We start from the raw sequence: 12,575 nt of genomic DNA, 5'->3' as shown, positions 1-12,575 counted from the left end.
AAAAAAAAATTAAACAGAAACTAAACATTCGTAAAGCAAAAACAAAAAAACATGCACCTACGGCTCCAGTAGGGTATAGACTTCACTGCCCCACCCTCAGTCTCAATACCAGCTCTCCGAAATTGTAAAAATGGCCTGGGAGCGGTGTCTGACCTCCTCTAGCTTCACAAAGGGGAAGGAGAATTAAGATCAACAGCCCAAGGCTGATTCCTATGAATCACTTATAGGCACCCTCTCCCTAGGCCTTGGCCTTTGCCCAAAGTCACTCAGCTTTCTTGCTCCATGGGCCGGGAAGTCCAATGCACTGTCTCCTGCCTGTCTCTCCTTCCTTGGTGACGGTAGGACCCTCTCCCACTCTGGAACTGGCTCTCTTTTAAGGCAAAACTGACGAATCACCTTAGTGGGGCACAGACGCCTTATTTGCACAGTCGCACTCAATCACTTGAGTGCGAGTTACAAGACCATGGCTAGAAAGGCCACACAAAAGCGATTAATTGAACCACAGAAATATAGCTGGCAAACCCTCAATGGCTGCATGTTCAAGAAATGCTTCTATTTTTCAATACTAGTTTTTTACTTATTTCTTCTACAAGGCCCACCTCAAATCTACTGTCTCTCAAAGCATGCCTCACTTAATCAAGCTGGAGTTAATGATTCCCCCCCCAAAAAAAACTCATTACCATTGAGTCAATTCCGACTTATAGTGACCCTACCAGACAGAGTAGAATTGCCCCATAGGGTTTCCAAGGAGCAGCCAGTGGACTCAAACTGCCAACTTTGTGGTTAGCAGCTGTGTTCTTAACCACTGCACCACCAGGGATCCCCTCTCCCCAGTAGTGCCATAGAATTGACGTTACCAAGGCCTGGTGATCTACATATGAAAACTCAGCCAATAAAAATCCTATGGCTCACAATAGGATACTGTCTGATACAGAGCTCAAAGACGTGCCCTCTAGGTAGGAAAAAAAAAAGGTAGGAAGGCACTCAAAATACACAGTAGCTACAGTGAACTTGAGCATACCAACGATCATGAAGATGGTGCAGGACCAGGTGACGTTTCACTCTGTCAGACATGGGGTCGCTATGAGTTGGAGCTGACTCAAAGGCAGCTAACAATATTTTCCATACATACACACAGAGACATATATCCCTGCTCTTCCCTTACCTGACTGAAAGCTTGACGGGGGTCATGTTTCTCAATCACCCATATTCCTAAGAACTTACCAAACTGAAGATTCTGAATAATATTTATTTGTTGAATATAGGAGTAAAAGGTACATTTCTTCAATGGATAAAGGGAAAAAATAGCTTTAGAATGACCCTGTGTACCAAAATAAGATCTGGGATCGTGACAATCCCTAACTGTTCTACATGAAAAGTCTGGTGCCTTTATACATACCCAGAATCTGTTTCCCAATGCAGCTGTGGCCCCTTCAGGCTTTTAAGTTCTGTGGAAACTTAATGTATTACTATAAGAGAAAAAGCAGATTATAGGTTGACTTTAAACTTTACCCACCGTTCCTGTTTTTAAACAATTTTTATTCAATAGGAACATTTCATTTAAGAAAAGCTGGTGAGGCAGGAATGTTGCAATACCTTCCTTATAATGTACAAGGGTCAATGTATAATAACAGTGCCTTAGGGTGAGATACTGGTATTAGTGTTTTGTGCCCTTCAAATGTTAAGGACACAAGGTTAATTTGAATTTTAAACATTATCTTGCAGGAGGATGTTTTGCATCTGATTCTGTCTGGATAGGGTTTAACCCACCATAGTTGTCACCTCTGCTTTTTATTATCGATTTTGTCCAAGACTACTGAGAGAACATTGTAATAACCCAGCTGTGCAAAACAGCAGGAGCCCTGAAAGAAATTTATGTCAGCCTCCAAGAAAATCAGGGTAAACTTTTTTAAAGAAAATTTAAAATGCAATCAATTGCATTTGTACTTTGCTAGTTTTCAAGAGAAAAATTTTTAGGCTGAGGGATGACTTGAATTTTTTGGAAACAAGAAGACTCTATGCCAAACATTTTAATAACATTTTTAAAAAGATTCTAAAACCACGCAATTTAAGGAACCTTTTCTCCATTACCTCCCATGCCTAGACTATCTGGAAGTAGACAGTATTGGGGCAAGGACCTGATTTAAAGTACTGGTGACTTGCAGATAAGAAGTCACTCTTGTTCACATAAAGATATCTTTCTTCACCAATCCAAATCCAATCTCAACTCAATTATACCAACAAAAATTAAGAAGACAAAAAAAAAGACTCTCTCATTCATTACTTCATTCATCATTCATTCATTTGGGAGGTATTAACTGGACATCTACTATTCTCCAGACATTGTGCTAGGCAGACCTGGCTCCAGCCCCAGGAGTTCCAATCTATGGGAGAGAAAAGTACATTAGAACACCACTCAAATTATGGCAGAGGTGAGTGCACAAAAGAATTAAGAGGCAGACAACAACGGCTTCACAGAGCAAGTGATATTTGAAGAGAATTTTTATTTATTAATTTTATACTGCACTTTAGGTGAAAGCTTACAGCTCAAGTTAGTTTCTCATACAAACATTTATACACACCTTGTTATGTGACCCTAGTCGCTATCCCTATAATGTGACCACACATTCCTTCTTTCTACCCCCGATTTCCTGTGTCCATTCAACCAGCTCCTATCCCTTTCTGCCTTCTTATCTCGCTTCCGGACAGGAGCTGCCCATTCAGTCTTGTGTATCTACTTGAACTAAGAAAAACACTCTTTACAAGTGTCATTTTGTTTCTTATACTCCAGTCTATTCTTTGTCTGAAGAGTTGGCTTTGGGAATGGTTTTAGTCCTTGGTTAACAGAGAGTCTGGAGGCTATGTCTTCTGGGGTTCCTCCAGTCTCAGTCAGATCATTAAGTCTGGTCTTTTTACTAGAATTTGAGTTCTGCACCCCACTTTTCTCCTGCTCTGTCAGGGACCCCCTGCTGTGTTCCCTGTCAGGGCGATCTTTGGTGGTAGCCAGGCATCATCTCGTTTGAAAAGAATTTTTAAATGATGGTTTCATTGGAAGGACTTGGAAGAAGATGGGTTACAGAAGGAAAGGAATTCATTAGAAAGAGAACAGCATATATAAAGGCATCAAATCATGAAAAGTCATGGTATTTGGGAATAGCAGACAAAGGGAAAAGAAACTAATATTTGTGAATTAGATGAGATCACTCCAGTGAGTTACTTTAAATACAAGAAAACTGAGGCTCAGAGAGTTAAACTGTCCAATATGATGTGGTTAAAAAGTGGTAGAGATGACAATAAGTAGAGAGATGGAAGTGTCATTAGAATTTATGGCGAGAAACAGCAGAAGAGAATGAAAGAAACAAGTAGGGCCAGATTGTGAAGCTCATTACTCCTGGGGAACACAGAGAAACAAGGAGGTTTTTAAGTAGACTTGCTATTCAAGAATATAACTCTAGTGGCATTATACAGTGGCTGCTTTCATTTGCTTCAGCTTTGGCCTTTGGAATGCATTCTATTCTATAAGGCCAGCATAACCCTAATACCACAACTAGATAAAGACATTACAAGCAAGGAAAACTTCATGAAAATATCTCTGATGAACACAGAAAAAAAAACCTCTCAACAAAATACTAGCAAATCAAATGCAGCAATGTATAAGAATTATACACCATGATCAAGTCGTCATGGTGTATTCCAGATGTGAAAGGCTGGTTCAACATTCAAAAAAATCTATCAACATAATCCACCACATCAACAGACTGAAGAAGAAAAAACCAAATGATTATATCAATTGTCACAGAAAAAACATTTGGTAAAATCCAACACTTGTTCATGATAAAAATTCTCAGAAAACTAGGAAAAGAAAGAAATTTCCTCAATTTGATAAAGAATAGCTATTAAAAATATATATACATACATATATATAAAAAACCCAACCAGTGCCTATATATATATATATACACACACACACACATACATACAGAAACCCTGGTGGTGTAGTGGCTAAGTGACACGGCTGCTAACCAAGAGGTCAGCAGTTTGAATCCGCTAGGTGCTCCTTGGAAACTCTTTGGGGCAGTTCTAGTCTATCCTACAAGGTCGCTATGAGTCAGAATAGACTCGACGGCAGTGAGTTTTTTGGTTTATACATACACACACACATATATATAGCTAACATAATAATTTATGGTGACAAACTCAAAACTTTCCCCCTAAGACTGAGAACAAGGCAAAGCTGCCCCTCTCTCACCACTCTTATTCAACGTAGTGTAAGTAGTAAAGTAAGACAAGAAAATAAAAGATATACAGATTCTAAAGGAAGAAATAAAACCATCTCTAATAGCAGATGATAGTATTACAATAACCCAAGCCCCCCCGCAAAAAAACCCCACCAAACCCATTGCCATCAAGGGATTCTGACTCATAGAGACCCTACAGGACAGTTCAAAACTGCCCCATAGGGTTTCCAAGGAGTAGCTGGTGAATTCAAACTGCCTACCTTTTGGTTAGCAGTGATAGCATTCTCCAAAATGAAATACTTAAGTATAAATCTAATAACATGGTATAGGACCTATGTGAAAACTGTCGTTGTTATCAAGTGCTGTTGAATCAGCTCCGACTCATAGTGACCTTACATATAACAGAGTGAAACGTTGACAATTCCTGTGCCATCCTCACAATCCTTGCTGTGAATAAGCCCACTGTTGTAGCCACTGGGTCAACCTAATGCGAAAAACTACTGATGGAAAAAAATGATGAAAAAAATGAAAGATCTAAATAGATGGAGAGATATTCTGTATTCATGAACTGGAAGATTCAATATTATTAGAATTTCAATTCTTCTCTACTTCAACCCAATCTCAAACAAAATCCCAGAAAGCTATTTTGTCAAGATTGACCAACCAATTCTAAAGTTTTTATGGAAAGGCAAAGAACCTCAACTAGACAACATAATACTGAAGAAGAATAAAGCTGAAGTATTCACACTACCAAATATAAAAATTTAGTACAAGGCTACGATAATCAAGAAGGTGTGTATGAGCAAAAGGACACAGAGATTCACAGAACAGAGGAGAGAGCGCAGAAATATAATCACATGAATACAGTCCACTGATTTTTGAAAAAGAAGCAAAGGCAATTCAATGAAGAAAGGAGAGCCTTTTGAACAAATGTTACCAGAGCAGTTGGATGTCTATACACCAAAAAATGAACACAGACACAAACTACATCTAACAAAAAAAATTAACTCAAAATGTATCATAGAACTAAATATAAAATGCAAAATTATAAAACTTCTTGAAAAAAACAGGAGGAAATCTACATGATCTTGGGTTTGGTGATGAGTTTTAGGTATAACACCAACAGCATGATCTATGAAAGAAAAAATTAGTAAGTTGGACTTTACTGATATCAGTTCATTAATTGCAACAAATGTGTTATACTAATAGATGCTAATAATAGGGGAAACAGATTATATAGAACTCTCAGTACTGTTTTCACAATAATTCTGTAAATCTAAAACTGTTCTAAAATAAAAATTTTGTTTAAAAAAAGGCTATTCCAACAAAATAAATAAATAAAACTGGTCTAAGTAAGCAAAGTAGGGAAGCAGGCAGCTAACACTGATTTAATGGAATGTAGGGCAGTCCCAGAAACCCTGGTGGTGTAGTGGTTAAGTGCACGGCTGCTAACCAAAGGGTTGGCAGTTTGAATCCGCCAGGTGCTCCTTGGAAACTCTATGGGGCAGTTCTACTCTGTCCTATAGGGTTGCTATGAGTTGGAATCGACTTGACGGTACTAGGTTTGGTGTTTTTTTTGTTTTGTTTTGTTTTAAGGCAGTCCCATCAAGACAAAAATTTAATGCCATCACCATTCATTTTACCATTACGACTTCATTTCTTTAAGTACCGTTTCTTCTGTCCTCAAGAATTCTGTTCAAAATATAGAAAGCCTGGTACCCAGAAACTTTGTATAGTAAGTATAGTGATCGTGGCACGATGGATCTCTTTAACATGACCTTTTTTAGCCACAGTCTTGTACCTCTCACCAAATGATTCGACGGGATTAAGCAAACAAGGTGTGTGTGGCCCACCAAGGGGACTGGACAGCTTGTTAGTAATGCAAAAAATGTGCAAAGCACTGTTGTGGTGGTGGGGCCATGCAGATAAAGTGTACAGAACGCTAATGAGGGGACCAGTCGTTTTTGCCATCCTGCTAGGCTTAAAATTAGCTATCCAAGAGTGAGAAAGCGGTGACCTCGCTACCACTAAGAAGAAGAGACAGGACGAGAGGGCATCCTTTGGACCCGGGGTCCCTGTGCTGAGAACCTTCTAAACCCAGTAGACAGAGAGAGAGAGCTGTAACACCAGGCATGGCGCAAGATGGCAAGAAGCGTAGGCAGAGAAATGGCAGCAACAAAACCAGGAGATTGGCATGAGATGGTGCAGTTGGCTTTCCAACCCACAAGGCAAGGTGGCTATAGTGGGTGTGCTGACCCATGGAGTGTGAGAGCTGAGTGTCTTCAGGCGGATGCTTACTGGTGGAATGGGGTGCTCTCAGACACTTACTGGCGGAGATAAAGAGCTTTGTAACACTTGCCAAGGAAAGACAGAGGCCAGGCTAGTGCAAGAGGCCCAAAGCACCAAGGACCAAGAGGCTGAGGGCCAAGGAGAGGCCTGCTGTATCCTGAATAGTTCCTGATCCTGAACTGTAACCTGCGATTTCCATAATAAACCCTATAATTGTCAGTATGGCCTGTGAGTTCTGTGTGGCCAATGCAATGAATTATTGAATCCAGTAGAGAAGTAGAGAGTGCAATGGGAGGGATGGCTGGTGTTAGAATTGGTAAAGGTTGAAGAGTGGAGGCCTGTCTGACCTCCACCTCATAGGAATCAGCCTTGGGTTGTTGATGCTGATAATTATTCTCTCCTTCCCCTTGTGAAGTTAGAGGAGGTCAGACACCATCATGTGCCACATTTATACTTGGTGTAAGAAGTGGGATTCATTGTGATGGCTCCAGATTCATGGAAGCACAGGACTTCCTAAGAGAAAGAATGAAAGGGTGTGGGAAGTGAAATTTTTGAATCTTGAATGGTTACTTTGGTTGCTGTTATCTGTAATGGCTAAAAGGAAAGTAAGAGATGTTACGCTGGAGCTGCAGATAGGGAAATGGAGGATAGAAAAGCTACTTCTGGAGTGGCTTGGTACAAAGGCCAGGCCTGTTAAACAAGATGATTGATAGAGGGCCAGGGTCTTCTGGTTCAATCCAGCCAGAGCCCCAAGGCCATAAATATATGAATGAAGAGATAGTCAAGGTGTGGAGAAGAGAAGATGAAACTGGCATGTTTTTTAAAGGGGTATGTGTTTATTTGAATGTAATATGGATATTGAATGTTCTCCTATCCAGTGTTTTAAAACAGACCTAAATCTATAATAGAAATGAATATTGGGTATTACAGATTGCAAAGAACCTGTAACTTCACCTTCAGCCAACACTTAATTAGATATGCTAAAAGGGGAACTAGGACTGGCCTAAAAGAAACACTGGCTGTTGATTTCAATGCACTAGCCCTCTGTACAGAGTATAGGGGGTTAGGTCAAAAACCTGAGCCCCATCTAGGAAATTTACATTTGAAAAAACATACAGACCTACCCAGCTGCTGAGATAACAAGAAATCTGCATTTGAAGGAAGAACAAGCAGGGGAAAAAAAAAAAAAAAATGACCGTTTTGCTTTTTGAATTTCAAGTAAGAGTGCCTTTGGATGAACCCAGGCAGGAAAGGTCAGTGTCCATCAGAAGAACCCCCTACTAGGACTGGAAGTTAGAAGGAGCCAGAGAGTAGACAGCCGGTAGGCTCGCTTGTGGTGACCACCTGGGCCCACAGATTGAGTGGAAGTAGAGAAGTGCAGCAATGAAGAGATGGACTGATTTTGTACATACTCCATTAGCAGCCATTGACCTAGTCCATGGGGGCTATGGATGAGAGAGATATGGGGCTGGCTGAAAGTCCTGGTGGCACCGTGGTTAGGAGCTTGGCTGCTAACCCAAAACTCAGAAGTTCAAATCCACCAGCCGCTCCCTGGAAACCCTATGGGGCAGTTCTACTCTTTCCTGTAGGGTTGCTATGAGTTGGAAATTGACTCGACAGCAATGGGTTTGGTTTGGTTTTTTGGTCTGAAGGGCAGGGAATTATGTGGACTTCTGAACTTACAGGTGATGCCCAATGACCTATCTCTTGGGGGTTAGGGATGAGAGAGAGAGAGAGAAGGGCCTGGTTGGTCTAAAGCACAAGGAGGTGTGTGGACTCCTGAGCCTATGGCTGGTACCCACTGACCTGGCCAACAGCAGTTAGGGATGAGCTGACCAGAACCAAACCAAATGAAGAGAAAGATATTTCATACCGTGAACTGGTGTAGATTGCTATAATTTGATGGCTTGCTCTGAACTGGATTTTGGTTATGGATACAGATGCTCAAAGTTCCAATGGAACAGAAGGTTCTTCAGATCAAGAAACATGCTTGTCTCCTCAGAGTACTTAGGGATGGGCAATTTAATCATTGGCTCTCTAAAGCAGAGGGAGATAGAGAGAGGCATGAAGTGGCTGGCTTATATGCTTTCATGAGGGTACTTCTACTTAAAATGAAGGGGACAAGAGAGGATCCCCGGTGAATAGATTCCTCTTTCTCCTGATGGGTCTGAAGAAGAGAGGGTAGGGGAAGATGCTAATAGGGTTATATGATTCAGTTGTGAGAGCTGACTGTTAACTGGGTTAACTGTGATTTAAAAACTGTAATTATAAAAGGCTTAAGTGTGAAAGAGTAGACTAAGGGGACGAAGCATTGCTGGAGTGGTTATACAGTGGCCTAACTTGAAGGCCCTTTTAAAGCTTTGGCTATGCTGATACCATGTTAGGCTCAGATCAAGGGAATAATCTCTTAGTTAAATCTTCTCACGCAGAACAAAGGGTGAAGCTGAGATGACTTTTGGAGAACCGGGCCAGATCAGATAGATAACCTGCAGCAGCCTGCATGGCTGTACTTGAGTAACCTCACCCTGAGGACTCCTTGCTCTACTGGAGCACCAATTGTTAATGCCTGTTTAAAACCCATTGCCATTGAGTAAATTCTGACTCACAGTCACCCTAATGCCTGTTTAGGACTGGTAAAATGATTGGAAGGTGGAAGTTATCCCCCAAGTATGAAAAAGCCATGGCTGGCTACTATGCCAGAAGCGACAAATTGAAGAGGAACAGCGTCATATTCATTGTTAAAAAGAAGACTTCAAGGTCTATCCTGACCTTGAATATGCTGACAATGATAGGAAAATATCCACCCACCTATAGGAAGACCAGTTAATATGATTATTATTCATATTTATGCACCAACCACACAAGCCAAAGATGAAGATACTGAAGATTTTTACCAATTCAGTAGTCTAAAATCGATCAAACATGAAATCAGGATGCATTAATAATTACTGGTGATTGGAATGTGAAGTTGGAAACAAAGAAGGATCAGCAGTTAGAAAATACAGCCTTGGTGACAGAAACGATGCCAGAGATCACATGATAGAATTTTGCAAGACTAACAATCTATTCATAGAAAACACCATTTTTCAACAACATAAACAGTGATAGTACACATGCACCTTGCCAGATGGAATACACAGGAATCAAATCAATGACATATGTAGGAAATGATGATGGAAAAGCTCAATATCATCAGTCAGAACAGGGCCAAGGGCCAACTGTGTAACAGACTATCAATTGCTCATATGCAAGTTTAAGTTGAAGCTGAAGAAAGTTAAAACCAGTCCACAAGAGCCAAAGTACAACCTTGAGTAGATCCCACCTGAATTTAGAGACCATCCCAAGAATAGATTTGACTCACTGAACACTAATGACTGAAGACCAGATGAGTTGTGAGATGACATCAAGATCATCATACATGAAGAAAGCAAAACCAAAATGGACATCAGAAGAGACTCTGAAACTTGCTCTTGAATGTACCGTAGCTAAGAAGAAAGGAAGAAATGATGAAGTAAAAGAGCTGAACAGAAGATAACAAAAGGCGGCTGGAGAAGTCAAAGTATTATAATGAAATGTGCAAAGACCCGTAGTTAGAAAACCAAAAGGGAAGAACACATTCATGATTTCTCAAGCTGAAAGAACTGAAGAAAAAATTCAAGCCTCAAATTACAATACCGAAGGATTCTGTGGGCAAAATATTAAATAACATGTTGCTGTTAGGTGCCCTTGCGTCAGTCCTGACTCATAGCTACTCCATGAATGAAAGACTGAAACACCGCCCAGTCCAGTGCCATCATTACAATTGTTGCTATGCTGGAGCCCACTGTTGCAGCCACTGTTGTCAATCCCTCTCATTGAGGGTCTTCCTCTTTTTTCGCTGATCCTCTATCAAGCACAATGTCCTTCTCCATGTTCAAAGTACGTGAGAGGTAGTCTCGCCAGCCTTGCTTCTAAGGAGCATTCTGATTGTACTTCTTCACAGACAAGTATGTTTCCTCTTTTGGCAGTTCATGCTTTACTCAATATTCTTCACCAACACCACAATTCAAAGGCGTCAATTCTTCTTCTGTCTTTTTTATTCATTGTTCAGCTTTCACATGCATATGATGCAATTGAAAATACCATGGCTTGGGTCAGACGCACCTTAATAAATTTTTTATTTTATTTTGGGTCAGACGCACCTTAGTCTTCAAGGTGACATCTTTCCTCTTCAACACTTTGAAGAGGTCCTCTGCAGCAGATTTACCCAGTGCAACGCGTCTTTTGATTTCTTGACTGCTGCTTCCATGGGTGTTAATTGTAGAGCCAAGTAAAATGAAATCCTTGACAACATCCATCTTTTCTCCGTTTATCATGATGTTGCTTTTTGGTCCAATTGTGAGGATTTTTGTGTTCATTATATTGCAGTGTAACCCATACTGAAGCTGTGGTCTTTAATGTTCATCAGTAAGTGTTTCAAGTCCTCTTCACTTTCACCAAGCAAGGTTGTGTCATCTGCATAAGGCAGGTTGTTAATGAGTCTCCCTCCAATCCCGATTCTCCATTCTTCTTCATACAGTCCAGCTTCGCGGATTCTTTGCTCAGCATACAGATTGAGTAGGTATGGTGAAAGGATACAACCCTGATGCACACCTTTCCTGACTTTAAACCCATCAGTATCCCCTTGTTCTGTCCAAACAACTGCCTCTTGGTCTATATACAGACCTTTCCTGACTTTAAACCAATCAGTATACCCTTGTTCTGTTCAAACGACTGCCTCTTGGTCTATATACAGATTCTTTGTTCAATACCATTAGTTCCTGATCAAATGCTACCTCCTGAAATGGTTGAACATTGATCAACTTTTTTTGGTATAGTGACTGTATATTCCTTCCATCTTCTTTTAATGCTTCCTGTGTTTAATATTTTCCCTGTAGAATCCTTCAGTACTGCAACTTGGGGCTTACATTTTTTCTTTAGTTCTTTAAGCTTGAGAAATGCTGAGCGTGTTCTTCCCTTTTGGTTTTCCATCTCCAGGTCTTTGCACGTGTCATCATAATACTTTACTTGGTCTTCTCGAGCTACCCTTTGAAATCTTCCTTTCAGCTTTTACTACATCATTTTTTCCTTTTGCTTTAGCTACTTGACATTTAAGCGCAAGTTTCAGAGTCTCTTCTGATATCCACTTAGGTCTTTTCTTTCTTTTAAACAACATAGGAGGCCTCAAAAGAAGATGGAGAGAATACACAGAGTCACTTTACAAAAAAGAATTGCTCAATGTTCAGCCATTTTAGGAGGCAGTATAAGATCAATAACTGATGGTATGGAAGGAAGAAGTTCAAGTTGTACTGAAGGCATTGGTGAAAAACAAGGCTCCAGGAATTGATGAAATACTGATTGAGATGTTTCAACAAATGAATGCAGCATTGGAAGCACTCACTCGTCTATTCCAAAAAATTTGGAAGACAGCTACCAGGTCATCTGACAGGAAGAGATCCATATTTGTGCCCATTCAAAAGAAAGGAGATCCAACAGAATGTGGAAATTACCGAACAATACCATTAAAATACCATATGCAAGTAAAATTTTGCTGAAGACAGTTGAAAACAGTTGCAGCAGTACATTAATAGGGAACTGCCAGAAATTCAAGTCAGATGCAGAAGTGGGTATTGGTCAAGGGATATCACTGATGATGTCAGATGAATCTTGGCTGAAAGGAGAGAATACCAGAAAAATGTTTACCTGTGTTTTACTGATTATGCAAAGGTATTCGATTGGATGACGTTGCAAAGAATGGGAATTCTATAACACTTAATTGTTCTCATCCAAAAGGTGTACATAGACCAAGAGGAAGGTGTTCATACAGAACAAGGGGATACTGCGTGGTTTAATATCAGGGAAGGTGAGCATCAGGGTTGTATTCTTTCACCATATTATTCAATCTGTATGCTGAGTAAATAATCTGAGAAGCTGGACTGTATGAAGAAGGTGGCATCAGGATTGGAGGAAGGCTCATTAACAACCTACGATATGCAAATGACACAACCTTGCTTGCAGAAAGCAAAGAGG

At 40.3% G+C, this 12,575-nt stretch overlaps 1 protein-coding gene across 8 annotated transcripts in view; it reads right to left on the bottom strand.

The window, feature by feature from the left end:
* Window positions 1-12,575, bottom strand: part of ZRANB3 (zinc finger RANBP2-type containing 3) — a 265,124-nt gene that overhangs the window by 145,726 nt on the left and 106,823 nt on the right. For 2 of the 8 annotated variants that reach the window (XM_023542996.2, XM_023542998.2), the window contains exon 3: window positions 1,400-1,469. The exons of 5 other annotated variants lie outside the window; for them this stretch is intronic. The gene's annotated coding sequence lies outside the window, so the exon portion shown is untranslated. Of the gene's footprint in view, window positions 1-1,399; window positions 1,470-2,284; window positions 3,702-12,575 lie in introns of those variants that run through there. One more of the 8 variants, XM_023542997.2, reaches the window with a different exon arrangement.

The sequence above is a fragment of the Loxodonta africana genome, chromosome 6, assembly GCF_030014295.1.
Source record: "Loxodonta africana isolate mLoxAfr1 chromosome 6, mLoxAfr1.hap2, whole genome shotgun sequence".
NCBI lineage: Eukaryota > Metazoa > Chordata > Mammalia > Proboscidea > Elephantidae > Loxodonta > Loxodonta africana.
Note: the sequence above shows the minus strand (reverse complement) of the source record. Positions and strands in the feature narration are given on the sequence as shown.